At 40.1% G+C, this 17,295-nt stretch overlaps 1 pseudogene; it reads right to left on the bottom strand.

Annotated features, from left to right (window-relative positions):
- Positions 1–15,556: 15,556 nt before the first annotated feature.
- Positions 15,557–16,374, bottom strand: LOC132685843 (small ribosomal subunit protein eS6 pseudogene; annotated as a pseudogene).
- Between the last annotated feature and the right edge of the window lie 921 nt (positions 16,375–17,295).

Here is a 17,295-nt window from a genome sequence, read left to right as displayed (position 1 = left end):
TCCGCCAGGGGGAGGGGTGGCTAGAAGCATTCGAGTAGCTCCCGTGAGCCTTCAGCGATCTCTCAAGCCGCGTGTATATCGGAAAAGACATTGTGTTGGAATCACAGAGCCTGGATCTAGTTATGTTTCTGCCACTTGACAGCTGTAACGATGGGAGGCTTGCGTTCGTTCCACGGCTCAGGGCCTCCTTCCTCATCTGTGAAATGGACAGGGTGACGATCCCCTCCCAGGCCTTGGGTGACGATCCCCTCCCAGGCCTTGTCGGTGTCACCGAATATTGAATAAGAAGGGAAAGGCCTGAAGGTCTACTGAGAAAAGGTTGAAATCTGTATGATGCTTTTCTTGTTAGCGAGTAATTATGGTGGCTTTTCAAACATTTCCGTGTTAGGAGCGTTTGTGACTTTCAGATGTGTGCATATAACTGCTTCGGATTCAGTTCCAAATGGGGCTTTTTGGTTTGGGGATGGCAGTATCTATGCCTTTTCTCCTTTTCAGCAGAGAAGCACTGGCCCTTTGTACATACATCTGGAAGATGTCATCCTGTTTGTGTACAAATCAATGGAGAAATAGGAAGTTGGGGCAATCCAGCGAAGCCAACAGAGCTAGATATGTCTGAATTGGGTCTCTTTTTCCCATTTCTTTTTAAAATGTGTTAATGTTTTTTATTTATTTTTGAGAGACAGACAGAACACGAGCAGGAGAGGGGCAGAGAGAGAGAAGGAGACACAGAATCTGAAACAGGCTCCAGGCTCTGTCAGCATAGAGCCTGACACAGGGCTCAAACCCATGAGCCGTGAGATCGTGACCTGAGCCAAAGTCAGACGCTTAACCCACTGAGCCACCCAGCCGCCCTGAGTCTCTTTCTCCACACACTGGGTATATGCTACAGCTGGGTGCTTTCCCCTCCAGCCAGGATTAGCCTGTCTGAAAGGTTTTGTTGGGAAGCCGCTGCTGGTAGCTCTGAGCTGCGACGCTGGCCTTTCCTTGCCTCATGGTCTCGTCCGATGGCCCAGGTTCCCACCACCTTGGACGTGAGCCACCAAGACGTGAGCATTTGCATCCAGTAATTGTTTTCATTCTGGAGTCTGAGTCCAGTCAGTATGACCCAAAGGGGGAACCAGCTGATGGCCTAGCCCCGCCCCCCCCATGTAAAGCTTTCTCATTCATCTGGAATGGAAATGTTTTTGAGTTTGAAACGGTTTGAGTTCTACAGAACACTACTTCCCAAATGTAAATACATGTAGGAGTCACTGTGGGATCTTCCTAAAAAACCCTCATTCTGATTCCGCAGGTCTGCAGTGGCCCCAGAGAGTGCACATTATGAACACTCTAGTTCATGGGCCTCGGTTGGGAAAGCAGGGCTGCAGAGGTAACAAGAGAGAACCAACTTTTTAACCGAGGCTCTTCCAGGGGCACCTGGGAGGCTCAGTCGGTTGGGCGTCCGACTTCGGCTCGGGTCATGATCTCACGGTCCATGGTTTCAAGCCCCGCGTCGGGCTCTGTGCTGACAGCTCAGGGCCTGGAGCCTGCTTCTGATTCTGTGTCTCCCTCTCTCTCCGCCCCTCCCCTGCTCATGCTGTCTCTTTCTCTCAAAAATAAATAAACATTAAAAAAATAAAATAAAAGAGGCTCTTCCGTTCATACAACCCTCTACATGACATAACTCTGGACTCCAGCAGCCTTCTTCTCAGCTGGTAGGTGGATAACTAAACCAGAAACCCGTCGGAGGCGAGACTTGTTGGTGTCTGGGACACATTTTGAGCATTTGAATAGGAGGCAAATAGATACGTATGGTACAAGTGTCACTCACGGCCGAAATACAGAGTTTGTAGCTAGACAGCTCGAGAGGGGGTAGGCGGATGACCCCCGTGAAGAGATAAATGCCAGAGAGCATGGAGAATGTCAGCCGAGACTTGCTACCTTTTCTTGTTTATTATTCAATCCATCACACCCAGTCACATGCTAAGAAAGGGCAGTATTCATTTGGGAAGTTTGTACACCAGTCTCTTTTTCTGTATCAGTGGAACTTAAAAAAAGGTTTGTCTCATCAGTGTAACATTTTGGCTTTGCCAGAAAGGATTTTTATTATTATTATTGTTTTTTATTTCTGGTGAGGGCAGGGAGGGAAGGTGCTTTAGTTGTGTGTTGATGATGAAACAGCTTATTTGTGAAAATGGTACAGCGTTTGCCACTTCTTTTCTCTCAAGAGTTATTGTAGAGTTTGGCAAAATCAGGAAAATAATTTCAAAAAAGAGATAACGGGAGCACCTGGGTGGCTCAGTCGGTTAAGCGTCAGAATTCGGCTCAGGTCATGATCTCGCGGTCCGTGAGTCCGAGCCCCGCGTCGGGCTCTGTGCTGACAGCTCAGAGCCTGGAGCCGGCTTCACATTCTGTCTCCCTCTCTCTCTGCCCCTCCCTACTTGCCCTCTCTCCCTCCCTCTCTCTGTCAGAAATAAACATTAAAAAAAATTTTCAGGGGCGCCTGGGTAGCTCAGTCGGTTAAGCGTCCGACTTCAGCTCAGGTCACGATCTCGTGGTCCGCGAGTTCGAGCCCCCCGTCGGGCTCTGGGCTGATGGCTCAGAGCCTGGAGCCTGCTTCCGATTCTGTGTCTCCCTCTCTCTCTGCCCCTCCCCCGTTCATGCTGTGTCTCTCTCTGTCTCAAAAATAAATAAACGTTAAAAAAAAAAATTAAAAAAAAATTTTTCAAAGAAGAGATGACTCCAGCCATCCATGTGTTCACTTGAATTTATCTTCTTCACTATCAGCTATGTTAGAAACATTAACATCTTCATTAGCGTCTTCTCATTAACACCTTTGACTTTCCTGCGTCATCATAGCAGGAAATTCTAAGATGTATGTCTTGGAGACTTCAGGTGAGTTCCTGAAAAGCTCTATGAATTAAATAATTTTCCATTAGTTTACAAGATCATTACGAAGATATCTGTAATATATTCTACCTTTGATGTTTAAATTACAGATCCTTTGGTTCCCAATCTCCTTCTCAAATAATTAATGATGTGTAAACCAATACTTATGTGTAGGGTGCCATTGCCAATTAACAAAGTACTGCAGAGAATTCTTTTGTCACTTGAACGGCTACTCTTGTAGTAATTTGCTTCCCAAGCTTCCATTTTCTATCTTGGGCTATCCTAAGGAGAGGTTGGAAGTTTTAAAATATATCCACATATTCCTTGCTATTCCTCCCTTAGACAGGTGGAGCCCGATTCCTCCCCCTACCTCCCCCCTCCCCACCCCTTGGACACAGCTTCAGCATTAGCAACTCATGTCTAATGAACAGACTTTTCTAGAAATGATGGTGTGTGACTTAAGAGACTAGATCATAAAAGGTATTATGGCCTCCTTTTTTCATCTCTGTTACTTGGATCACTCTTGCCAGGGGAAACCAGCTACCATGTTGTGAGGAGACTCAACCAGTACTATTGAAAGGTTCATGTGATGAGGAATTAAGACCTCCTGTCAACAGCAATTAGGAATCTAGGCCTCTTGCCAGAAGCCGGGTGACTAAGTCATTTTGTAAGCGGGTTCTGTAGTCTCAGATGAGCCTTCAGGTGACTGTACCCCGGGGCCAACATCTTGACGGCAGCCCGAATCACCCAGCTCCCAAATTCCTGATCCACAGAAACTCTGTGGGATAATATATTCTTATTATTTAAACCACTCAGTTTTGGAGTGATTTGTTACACAACAGTAGCTAATACAGAATATATATTACTATTATCAAAGAGGCATCCCTGAGGGGTGGCAGTATCCCTGAATATTTAGGGAAATTGGGCACGTGAAGCATAAATATGGAACCAGCTGTATGTTAAGACTAAATAAAGCAAAGGGATAGAACCCGAGTGGTTAAAGATAAGGCTTCCCTAAAAACGTCCCAAACCCCTTCATGATCAAAAGCCATGAACTTCTGTGCAATTCCCTGCATTTCCCAGGACTAGATGTGTGATGAGAAGGAAAGGGAGCTGAGAAGCCACAGCTAGGGGAGTGTGAGGAGTGGCTGTGGACACTCCTGCCTCGGGAATGACAGTGCTCTTAAGATCTGTTGGCTTTGTAAAGCAGGAATGAAGCCACGCACACTACTCCCCATCTATCCTTCCTTTATACTCTCTGGTCCAGCGTGGTCTGAATGCATCGTTCTATTCAATTTATGTTAGTTCACAAAGCAACAAACAGGACAAACCTGTTATGAGGATAAAGGGTTCATACTGAGCCATTTTTCTCTCCAGTGTCAGAATGCCCCATAGAACAAATAAGTCGATCCAACAGAGTTCAAGTGGAAGACCGTTTACGTTAGTGAGTCCTCCGTTGTAGTCCATTTCTTTTCCTAGGAAAGGGCTCAGAGTCTGCATGGACAGTTCTTCAGAGGGGAGGCTGGAGCTCTGGCAAAAATCCCAAAATACTAATGACCTTCTTTCTGTTTGATGCTGAATTAGAGCAGAGCTATTTCTTCTTTCTTACTACTTTCTTTTTCTCACCTTTAGAATGACACAACATGGACCGATTTCCATAGTGCCGAACCTCATGAGCACCTTACATAGATGGAGACACAGGGCTCTGGTTGTTGTTGTTGTTAACGTATTCCATTTAGTACCATAGAGTGTTGGTGGTAGAGAATGTCCAAGAAATCACTTGGTCTCTTAGTTTGCAAACCGAGCCCCACAGAGCTCTTAGGGTTCCTCAGGAGTGCTCTGGGGTTACCCCAGTTTTATATCTTTTCATATACTTGGGGTCTGGCCGTATTTATTGAAACCAATGGTTCTGGCCCTCTGATTTAATTATTGCCCTCACATTTCAGATGCTTACATGAGGTTCAGAGGAGTAAGTGGATTTGTGTAAAGTCATGTAGTTTGGGCTGGCTGGTTTGACATGAGCCTCCAGTCTGGGATTTTAGACTGCCCGGAGGGTGCTCATCAAACATCCCATGCCGTCTCCCAAAGATCAGGAAAAATGTCACACACGTGGTTCGTACAGCCTATTCTGAAATACAAGGATGTGGCACGCATCAGATGTCCTTCATCTGCCTTCTCCCCAGTCGTTAGCTTACACCATCATTGGGAAGACATTTTCTTTCTTTATCTTGGCTAGATTTTTAATTGCTAGTGCCTTCTGACATTTTACATATCTAGTCAAATCCTCTGAGAATTTCAGGTAGAAAGAACTTCAGGTAGAAAGAACCCCTTTCTTAAAGTCACAAATACATTTATGTTCTGCAAATGAAAAAAGCCATAAGAATGTTTGAATCATTAAAAAATGCAGTTTCTCCCCCAAATAAGATCTTGTTTTTACTTAGGGTGGACTCGGACAATGTAAAAGTGACACAGTAGGTGGCTCCCTTGAGCAGAAAGATGTGAAAGGACTTCGCTCCCCTGAGTTCAGAATAACACCTGTGGTGTTAGGAACGCTGTCCCCAGGGACTGCTCAACCCCTAGGGTAAGGAGATAAGCCATTCCATGCCTTCCAGTCTTGTCCAGTAATTCAGAACACGGAAAGCTCATGGAAGAGAATTTTCAGTATAAATATTTCCCACAAAGTTTCAAGAAATCAATTTAATTATATATAAAGCAGGCAGTTATTAAAAGTATTTCTATTTTTTTTTTTATCTGAAGAAGCGTATTCAAACTTTGTTCATATCTTAGATCAAATTATATGGAGGGCTGGCCAGACAGAAGGAAGTAATCCTGCTCGAACTTCTTCTGAAACCCCCAGGTCTCCAGTTCTCCATTTTCCTCCCTCCCAGATGACAATCCATTTTGATATTTGTAACGAACTGAAAACCTTCTTTCTGTGAACTTCAGCTGACAAAAATGTCAAAGTTGAAAGCATTTTCACCTGATAAAAATGAAATAAAGTTCTGGATAATGTTTTAGTCTTCCTTAGTCTGTGAAAGACTTTATCATGAAACTCTTAAGCTATTTATCAGTATGTAAAATTGAGTCAAAACTGAACTGTGTTCTTAATGAATACATCCAACAGTTCTTGAAATGGTTCCATGGTCTTGTTAACTTGCTCAAATTGATTTGTGGCTGGCAGTGGGCCTGTGATCATGCATTTTGGGGCGACTAAAGCTAATCACATTGGTTTTAAAAAGTGCCATTGTATTCATTTAGGAATGTGATTACAAGGTACTTGAAACAAATTAGTACAGGAGGTTTACTTAAAAATAAATAAACATGGAAAATACCAGGTCTTACAAAATATTGTGCAACTATCAAAATATTTATAGTTGCCATACTTTGTTGAATATTTGTCGTATATTAGTTTCTGCCTAATGTAGTTATGCCTAACATGCATTAATAATATGATGCACGCAACATATAATGCACTAATTTTCCCAATAGCCCTGTGAGGTGGGTATTATTAGCACCATTTTACACACGAGAGAACTGAGATTCACAGCTGTGGGTCTCCTGAGGTCACACTGTGAGGAAGTGTACGAGGCAGAAACCCAAGGACCCCCAAACCTACTCGAACCACTCTCCTGCATCGCTTCACTTTTGCAGATCAGATATAGTATACCAGCAATCGAAATTACTAACTAGGCTACCTTTGAAATCACCCTTCTTTTTTACTTAAAATATTTTTAATGTGTATTTAGTTTTGAGAGAGAAAGGAAGACAGAACACGAGCAGGGGAGGGGAAGAAAGAAGGGGAGACACAGAATCCGAAGCAGGTTCCAGGCTCCAAGCTGTCAGCACAGAGCCTGACGCCGGGCTCGAACTCATGAACTGTGAGATCATGACCTGGGCCAAAGTCAGATGCTTAACCGACTGAGCCACCCAGGTGCCCCTTAAATTACTTATAAGTGAAAGAAAAATTGTTCTGCGGTCTCTCATTTGCAGTCCATGAACCATGGGGTTTCCCATTTTAGAAAGAGACAGAGCTTCTGGGAGTATGGCAGCAAGAAAACTACTTGATTCACCTTATTCCACTTTTTCACTGAAGCAGCTATGATAATTCAGATGCCAAGTTACAACAACCAGAAAAGAAGGTTATCAGTCAATTATTTGCTATGATCTGGAAAGAACAACCCGTTAAGAAATACTGAGGTGGCAAAATAAATCCTCGACTTCTATTAGTCAAGGATGAACAAACAGAAAGATAACACGAAGCCAATAAAAATAGTCTGGTAGTTCATAAAGCTATATTGTCCAAGGACAATTCCATGTAAGAAAGAGCATATGTAGAAAAGAAGAAAAATCAACTAGTCAATGTTTTCTTTGTGTTCTCGATAAATAGGAGTAAGCATGAGCTTGTGAAGCAAGAGTTGAGAAAGGAGATAAAGGTGGCCTCTGGAGTGGCAGCAGACATAAAAAAGGCCCTGACAGAGGCAGGAAGAGAATTCTGGGAAGCTAGAACTGCCGTGGAAGAATTCAAATATACCTTGAAAGTAATAAGGAGAACAGATAATGTAGAAAATCAAGTCAGTGATATAGAGGACCAACTCTATCTGTTGGAAATGCTGGGGAAAAGTGATTTTAAAAAATTAGAGGAATTTGATGTAGAGAACAGAAAACCAATTTTAGACAAGCAACATTCAGAAGAAAGAGACCAAAACGAAGGAAGGAATAAGGAAAGATACATAGAAGAAAACTTTCCTGAGTGAAAATCACCAACCACCATCATCATAACCATTGCGATCACATGAGTCGTGATCCAAGGAGCTTACCATCTTCTAGGATAAATTACTGATAGGGTAGCACATTCTTGTAGCTCTTTTTTTTTTTCCTAGGAATTAAAAAATGTAGCTTAACAAAGAGAAAAATTGTGCTGCCCTTAACTATTCTTTATACATTTTATAAAAAATTCATAAGAAAGTTTTAAAAATGTAGAGTTTTGATGAACAATGTTAACCCAAGTGTTCTTACAGTTATACAAAAGGTGATTGTCTAACATGTTCATACTTAAAGGCAAAAGCAGGGCATTTTTAATCATGGAAGGATTTGAAAGAAAAACAGCACTTTGTGGATGCTAGGAAAATGTGCCTGAAGACATATGACAGCCGCTCAGAAGATGAGTCAAACACCATTACTCATGAATGGACAAATTCAGCCATTAAAGAACTATAGTGTAAACTGATTGGGAATTGAGCAAAAAAATGTTAGTTCTAGATAATTGTTACAGTTATGATTACAAAATTAAATGCAAAAGTAACATGAGAGAAAAAAATATTTAATGTAAAAATTCATAAAGTTTTGATTTCACAAATTACATTTATAAAGATTGGAAAATGAAGATAATTCAAAGTATTCTAATTTCTTTTATTACTCTGAGAATTATTGCAGGGTACTTAAATTTTAACATAAGTTAAAAATTATAGCTTCAAATATGTTTTTGAAAAATTTGAAGTAGATGTAAGGACATTTAATCAGTAATATATTCAGTTGCCAACACATGATAGCCGACTAAGAGTATACTCAATCATAGGGATTTACTTTTCTCTTGTAATAATAATTCTAGATAGAGGTAGCTGCTTGTTGGTGTTGTTTCAGTAGCTAAATAATCTTGGGAGATACATCTCCATGTCTTGGTCCTGCCCTCCTGCTCACAAGGTAACTGCTGTGGCTCCAGCCAGTTGACTGCATCCAGGAAGGGAGAAACGGAAAGTGGAGAATCAGACACTCTAGCATAACTGTGCTTCGTCTTACTGGCCAGAACTCTATCAAGTGGCTCTGTCAACTGTTACTGAATAGAGTGAGCATTAAATAAATATTTGCTAAATAACTTCATGACTAAAACAAAGCAACTAAAATAGGCCAAGCATATATTTTAATAAGCTAAAGACAGTAAAATCGAGTTGAAAAACAAAAACAAAAAATACACCTAAAATAAAAGGACACAGAAGTGAACAGAAGTAGAATTGTTGTAGGAAAATGTACTGAAAGATTAAGGAAGGCTCCAAAAATCAAGGACAAAGATAGATAATATAGTTTAGCAGGATTAAATAATAAATATTATTTAACAAGAATGAATTAATATATACCTATTGAAAGTCGAACATACACGTAGAATGTTCACAAAACAAATACAGGACTTTTAAGGAGACAAAGAAAATCTCAACAGATTTCAAAAGACAAATATGGCATAATTATATTTCCTGACAACGTTGACTTTTCCTCAAATTTAAATAACTAAAACAAACACATACATTTAACCACATGATAATTTCTTTAAAATTTCTTAAGTAACTCCTGAGCTAAAGAGAACATAACACTATCACTACAGATCATGAGCAGATACTGAGAAAGTTATTTGGAAAATTATGGGGGTGCCTGGGTTAAGGCACAGTTGGTTAAGGGTCTGATTCTTGATCTCAGCTCAGGTCTTGATCTCAGGGTTGTGAGTTCAAGCCCCATGTTGAGCTCTGCACTGGTTGTGAAGCCTTACATTTAAAAAAAAAAAAGAAAATTATGATGTGAAATGAATATTATACTTATAGTCAAAATCAGTACTTTATATACTTTCATGGTTAAGTAGGAAAGAGGGAGGGTGACAGTTTTATGTTTCAAAAGCAACCAAACAAATTTAAGTAAAATAGGGAAAATAAAGAATAAGGACAAAAGTAGATATTAAAGAATTAGAGAAGAAGAAACAGAATAATTGGTGCTGATGAATACTTATAAAATAGATCAAGGATAATCAAGGAAAAGTGGGAGAATACTCAAAGATAAAATTGAGAAATAGGAAAGGGGCTATAAAACAGATATGGTGGAGAAGAAAATTATTAGAGATTTATTTGCAGAATTTGTGGCAATAAGTTTGAAAATCTGAATGATTTGGACTGAAAATATAGTTGACTTGATGTGATTAGAAAAATAGAAGACTATATAGAAAAATTAGCTTTGGAGGAAAATAAGATATCAAAGACTTATTTCTACAAAGACTTTTGTCTTGTTGGCAATTTTTTCCTCAATTGTCAAGGCCATTGATAAATGGACAGCTATGAAAATCATGTATTTATATTTATTTTTATGAAGTTTTAAAATTCCAGTATAGTTGACATAGAGTGTTCTGTTAGTTTCATGTTACAATATAGTGATTGAATGCCTCCATACTTCAATCAGTGCTATTCAAATCATTTATTATGCTAATTTAACCTTGGTATCAATACCTGAATGAGATAAAAACAAACAGCATTGCTACAGAACTGAGATTTTCAGTGTTTTTTTTTTTCCAGCTACCTACATTTAATTTATTGGGAATATTTGTTCAAATTTCAGATTCCTGGGCCCCGCTCCTGCCCATTGGATCAGAATCTTTAGGGATGGGGGCCCAGGAAAATGGCTTCAAATTCTCATTATCAATTTAATATAGCAAAGTATATAAAAGTTCCTGGGTGGCTCAGTCAGTGAAGTGTCCAACTCTTGATTCCAACTCAGGTCATGATCTCACGGTTGTGAGACTGAGTTCTGTGTTGGGCTCCACACTGGTGTGGAATCTGCTTAAGATCCTCTTTGTGTCTCTCTCTCCCTCTGCCCCTTCCCCACCTCTTACACCTTCTCTCTCTCTCTCAAAAAAAAAAAAAAAAAAAAAAAAAAAAAGAAGGAACATGGAAAAGTCAAACAATGTAGCGAGTACATGGTGCAAAAAATGTCCTCGTCCTTCTCCCTCTCCACCGTCCCATCCATCTTATCCAAGTCCTGTCCCCAAGGTAACATTTCGGTATGAACAACAAAAAAGATGCACGTACTTGTATCTATCTTTATCTACCCACCTTCACTGTATCTACAAAAGCTGCCAGTATATACTCTTTCTTCTTCATTTTGCTTTCCTTCATTTAATAATTTGTATTGGAAATTTTCCGTATCGGGACACAGAAGTCTATTTTTTTTCTAATGGCAACATACTATTCCGTCAGAAGGATATGTCTTAAAATGCTGATCGATGGTAAATATATTGGTTGTTTTGGGTTGCTTTTGCACTTTCTTTAATTTTTTTAAATGTTTATTTATTGTCGAAGGAGAGAGGGACAGAGCGCGAGCTGGGGAGGGGCAGAGAGAGAAGGAGGCACAGAACCTGAAGCAGGCTTCAGGCTCTGAGCTGTGAGCAACAGAGCCCTATGCGGGGCTCAAACTCGCAAGTCCTGAGATCATGACCTGAGCCAAAGTCAGACACCCAACCAACGGAGCTACCCAGGTGCTTCGGCTTTTGCACTTTCTCTATATATTTTGTGAATATATCCATGGGGTAAATTCTTAGCAGTGGATTGCTGGATCTAATGTACATGGATTTTTAATTTGATAATTATTGCCAAACCCTTCTTTAGAAACAACAAGGAATATAAGTGCCTAGTTTCCCCTCTCTTTGCCAGGACTGGATGTCATCACCAAATGTTTGGAATTTTGCTATATTAATAGACTTAAAATAATATCTATTTTAGTTTTGAATTGTATTTCTTTAATTATCAAAGAGTTTGGGAACTGTTTCAAATTATATTGTCCACTTATAGTATCTTTGCCCCCTGTAAACTACCTGTTTGTAACTATTGTTCTCTTTACTATTGGATTTCTTCTCTTTTTTGTCACCGATTGCTTGAGCACTTTGTAAAATACAGAATTGATCTGCCAGTTTGATATTTTTAACAAATTTCTACTTGTCTTTTGGCTAGGGGGCATTTTTTTTTCTGTTACAGAATCAAAGTTATTCAAAAATCAAATCTATCTTTCTTTTTTAAAAATGTTTTTCGAAGTTTATTTATTTAGAGAAACAGAGAGAGCAAGTGGGGGAGGGGCAGAGAGAGAGGGAGACAGAATCCCAAGCAGGCTCCCCACTGGCAGTGCAGAGCCCCGACTGGGGCTTGAACTCATGAACCACGAAATCATGACCTGAGCCAAAACCAAAAATGGGACGCTTAACCGACTGAGCCACCCAGGCACCCCTCAAATCTACCTTTCTTTTCTGTCATGGCTTCTGAGTTGTGCGGTCTTCATTTTTGGACTGTTCTCCAGGTGACTCTTCTGCTGTTTCACATCTGAGAGCCTCTACCAATAGACTGACCTCCATTATAAAAATGTATGTGAAAATCCCTATTTCTGTAAAGAATTGGTGAGCTCACCCACTATAATGCAATAGTCTATCTTGAAATTCAAGAATGCTTTAATATGGATTTCATAGCAATATTTTATATTAATATATTAACATTTTATTAAGATATTAATATTATTTTATAGCAGTATTTCCAAAGAGACAAATATAGTAATTTCAGCTTATGTGAAAATATATGATACAATGTAACTGATTTCTTACAGAAAGAAAAGGAAACTCTTAGAAAACTAAAAACATTTCTGTAGATGATTAAGAATAAATGTCATGAAATATCAGCCAGCATAATGTTTAATGGTGAAGCACTAAGGACAATTCCAATTAAAGTTGGAAAGCTGAACAGAACTCTTGCCACTGACATCATTATTTCACATTGTTATGAACATAACGTCCAGCACAACGTGCTAGAAAATGGAAAAAGGGTGCATGAATATTCGATGAGAGAACGAAATTATTACAATTTGCACAGGACATAAGTAAATATAGAGAAAATTCAAGAAAATTCAATTGAAAATTTCTTAGAATTAATGGTATTTCAGAAAGGAAAATTTTTTTTTTAATGTTTATTCATTTTGAGAGACAGAGAGAGTGAGCACAAGCAGGGGAGAGGCAGAGAGCGGGGAACAGGATCCAAAGCGGGCCTCACACTGATAGCAATGAGCCCAATGTGGGGCTCAAACCCGTGAACTGAACCATGAGATCATGACCTGAGTCAAGATCAAGAGTCTGACACTCAACCGACTGAGCCACCCAGGTGCCCCAGAAAAGAAATGTTTGAGTCCCTCAGGCTGTTATAAGAAAATAGCATAAACTAAGGTTTAAACAATGCACATTTATTTCTCGAAGTTCTGGAGGCTGGGAAGTCTAAGATCAAGGTGCCGGCAGATTCAGTGTCTGGAAAGAGCCTATTTCCTGGTTCATAAACAGCTGTCTTCTCCCTATGACCTCACATGGTAAAAATGGGCAAGAGAATTCTCTCGATTTCTTTTCTAAGGGCAATAGTCCCACTAATCACGAGGGCTCTGCTTTTGAGACCTAATTACCTCCCAAAGCCCCACTTCCAAATACCATCACATTGGGGGTTAGGTTTCATTACCTTATGAATTTGGGGGGTGGGACACAAATATTCAGTCTATTCAGGGAGGCTACAGGAAGTAAAGCTAGGAAGAAACTTTTTTTCTGTAGACAAATAATAACCAATTAGGAGAATTAATCGAGAAAAAGTTTTTAGTTTCTTTCAGAATAATAATAAGCAAATGCTAAATCATTGCAATAACCTGAACAAAATATGTGTGGAGTTTATGTGAAGAAATTTCAAAATCCAGTGAAATCCAGCTAAAGATGTAAAAGTAAACTTAAAGGGATAGATTTCTCATGCTCTTATATGGGATGGTTAAAGACTTTATAGGTATTAATTCTCAGATTAATTTAAAAAAAATTTTTTTTTTAACGTTTATTTTTGAGACAGAGAGAGACAGAGCATGAACGGGGGAGGGTCAGAGAGAGGAGACACAGAATCGGAAGCAGGCTCCAGGCTCTGAGCCGTCAGCACAGAGCCCGACGCGGGGCTCGAACCCTCGGACAGTGAGATCGTGACCTGAGCCGAAGCCGGACGCTTAGCCGACTGAGCCACCCAGGCGCCCCTAATTTTTATGCTTAATATTATTTCGGTGAAAAATCTCAATTTTGGAGGGTAATTTGGTAAATGATTCTGATGTTACTTTCAAAGAGTAAAGGGCGTGGGAATAACACACATTATCTTCTAGAAGAAGAGCAGTGCTGAGGGAGACTTTAATTTATTAGATTTCAATATGCTTAATGATGATAATTGCAATTAAACAACACTTGTATCGAGGCAAGTTTCAAAGTACACTCAGCACGGTGCCTTATCTGAAACTCGTGGGGCCAGATGTGTTTTGGAATTTAAAATTTGTATTTTAGAAAGGTGATTTCATTGTATCCTAAATAATATTGAATACATCCACTGGAGTCTGGGCCAGTACCCCATAGCCAAATACACTGATATTTCTGCAATGAAACTGAGCAGGGTATGTCAAAACTGTAAATGGCCTCCTACTGACATGGGTCGTATTTTTTTCCCAAATGAATGTCGGCACCAAACTCGTGATAAGAAGCTTTTGTTTTTCAGAACTTTGGGCTTCGTGGGTTATAGATTGTGGGCCGGTATGTATGTATGTCACAGGCTGTGTTCCTGGGACTCTGAGATGGTAATTAGGTCGCAATTGGTAGGGAGTGCTCTTAGGATCAGCATGGTGGGAGTATGGGATGGGAGTGAAATCAGGCAAAGGGAGAAATTGAGCTATGATTCAGTCTCAACCAAACTTCAGCCACATAGAGGGCTGTGGGGCGGTGAGTGGTCAGAATTCTCCTTAGTTGAAGGGAAGGGACCTTTGTAGTCCCCTATCAACCAAACACTGGGTGAGGGCTGCCCCTGGAAGGAGTTGGGACCCAGGGCCGGGCAGTTTTCTCCTGCTGAAGCAATTTCCAGAGAGGCTTGGCAGCTAAGGGCTGTTTCCCTGCAGCTGGAGGAGGAAGGGGAGTCTGGGTGACCCCTCAAAGTGTCTACTGCATGTATGGGAAAGTAACATGTGACAAAGAAACATCACAAACAAATGCATTCGTCAATAGATAGTTGGGAGAAGGATGTCCAGTAAAATCGTCATTTCATACTATGTGTAAAATAAACACAGCATGAATTATAAAGTTAAATTAAAAAGAATAAAGCAAGGCAGCTAAGAAATATGAATACATATTCTCTGTTCTTTAAAGTGGAGAAGGAATTAGAAACATAAGAGCATGGGGGAAATGACAAAGTAAAAGCAAAGATTTGAGGACAATTATACTAAAAATTTTAAATATTAAAATCATCAACAAAATTAAAAGATCAAAAACAAATGGAGAAAAACATTTGCAACACAGATAGCAAAGAATTAATATACAAATGTATGTACATGTGTATAAATATATAGCTCACCTAAAGTTCCTAAGAATAGCTCATATAAATAAGAATCTCTAGTAGAAAAATGGGCAGAATTATAAATTTAGTTCTATAAGCACATGAAAAATGTTCACAAAATAAATTCAAAGAAATCTTAATGAAAACATTGGATTATCACATTTTTACCTCTGTAAAGTTCTAATCTTTATAAAATATAATTTTTTTAATGCTTATTTTTTTTGAGAGAGAAAGAGACACAGAGCTCGAGCAGAGGAGGGACAGAAAGAGGGAGACACAGAATCTGAAGCAAACTCCAGGCTCTGAGCTGTCAGCACAGAGCCTGGCACAGGGCTCGAACTCACAAGCTATGAGATCCCGACCTGAGCCAAAGTCTGATGCTCAACTGACCGAGCCACCCAGGCGCCCCTATAAAACATAACTTTTAATGTTGGCCAGTGTCTGCTACTCAAATTGCCAGGAGAAGTTTAAATCGTTGCCACTTACCTGGAAGATTTTTCTCTCTGTTCTAATGGCTGATCTCATTTATTTGTTACACCCACTCTCAGAACATCTCCTTTTGGACTGGACTCAGACTCAGAGGTGGAAACCTTCAGGGAGGACAGCCTCCGTCTCTTGGCAATCTGTTCCTGGCAGGGCTTTTTTTTTTTTTTTTTTTTTTTTTTTTTTTTTTTTTTGGCCCTTTTCATTTTCTTGGTCAAAAGTTTAACATATTCTGCAGCCTCTTCCTTATTTTTCTTCATACGCTTTTCTTCAGAGCAATACAGCCATGGTTGTGTTGCAGGACACGGGGAGTGACAAGACACTGAATCCAGGGCACTTTGGTCCAAACGAGGTTTCTTACCGTCCTTGTTAAGGGGCTGTCTCACAACATACTGGTGGCAGCATCTTCTTTAGAGAGACTGAAAGGTTTGTGGATTCCGCCAGCTCTTTAGGGTCCCAGATGACGAGATAAGTAGCACCATTGACTCCAGGAATATCCTTCCCCCGCTTTTTTCACAATGACCAGGTTGAGAACCCTCAGATTGGCATCCACGGTGCCACTTGACCCAGATGTGTGTTTCCTTTCTCGGGTCCTCCTTGCCCGGGAACAGGAAGGCCCCTTTCTCAGTAGCAGGTGGACACAGCCATGGGTGGAGACACCCTGCTTCGTGGGGAAACCTTGCTTGTCATTCCCGCCAGTAATTCGGACCACGGAACCCTTCCATTCTTCACCCAGAGCATTAGCAGCAACTTCTGTGGCCACACGCTTCTCAGAAAAGGTAAGGAGTTTGCAAACATCATCCACATCAATGAGTTTCTGGCAGCCAGTGGCTGGGAAACAGAGGTTCAGCTTCATCCCAAAGAGCCCACTGCCTCTGAGGACCCATGAAAAAGAGCTGGAAAATTTTTGGATAATTGATTCAAGACCCTTAAAAACTTTGTACCCCTTTACCCTGAAGTTCTTTTTTTTCTCTGAAAGACATTTTTTTATTTAAATAATTTATTTATTAAATTTTTTTAATGTTTATTTATTTTTGAGAGAGAGAGAGAGAGAGAGCGAGCACTAGCAGGGGAGAGCGGGGGGGGGGGGGGGGCACAGAATCCGAAACAGGCTCTAGGCTCTGAGCTGTCAGCACAGAGCCTGACATGGGACTGGAACCCACAAGTCATGAGATCATGACCTGAGCCAAAGTTGGATGCTTAACTGACTGAGCCACCCAGGTGCCTCAGAAATTCATTTTTTAAAATGTTTATTTATTTTGAAAGAGAGTGCACGAGCTGGAGAGGGGCAGAGAGAGAGAGGGAGAGAGAGACTCCCAAGCAGACTCTGAGCTCTTAGCTTAGAGCCTGACTCAGGACTTGATTTCATGAAACGTGAGACCATGACCTGAGTCGAAAGCAAACTGAGCCACCCAGGCGCCCCTGAAATTTATCTTTAAAGGAACCTCTCCTAAGGAAAAACTCAGCAATTCAAAGAAATATTTGTGTAGGAGGATTTTCACTGCCATATTATATAAAATAAGCAAAGAATTGGAAACGATATCTCAATAATATAGAAATGCTTAATAAATGACTATGTATGCATAAAATCAAATGTTCTAGAGACATTAGAAAAACTAAATGATATAAAAATGTTTACAAGATTGTGTAAAGAAAATGTAAGATAGAAAACTATACAAGGAACATCTATCTACTGTCTATCTATCTATCATCTATCTATCGATCTATCTATCCATCTATCCATCTATTCATCACCTGTCTTCTGCCACCTTAGAAA

This window comes from Panthera onca, chromosome F1, assembly GCF_046562875.1.
Source record: "Panthera onca isolate mPanOnc1 chromosome F1, mPanOnc1 haplotype 2, whole genome shotgun sequence".
Classification (NCBI taxonomy): domain Eukaryota; kingdom Metazoa; phylum Chordata; class Mammalia; order Carnivora; family Felidae; genus Panthera; species Panthera onca.
The sequence above is the reverse complement of the archived record's forward strand: the minus strand, read 5'-3'. Positions and strand labels throughout refer to the sequence as shown.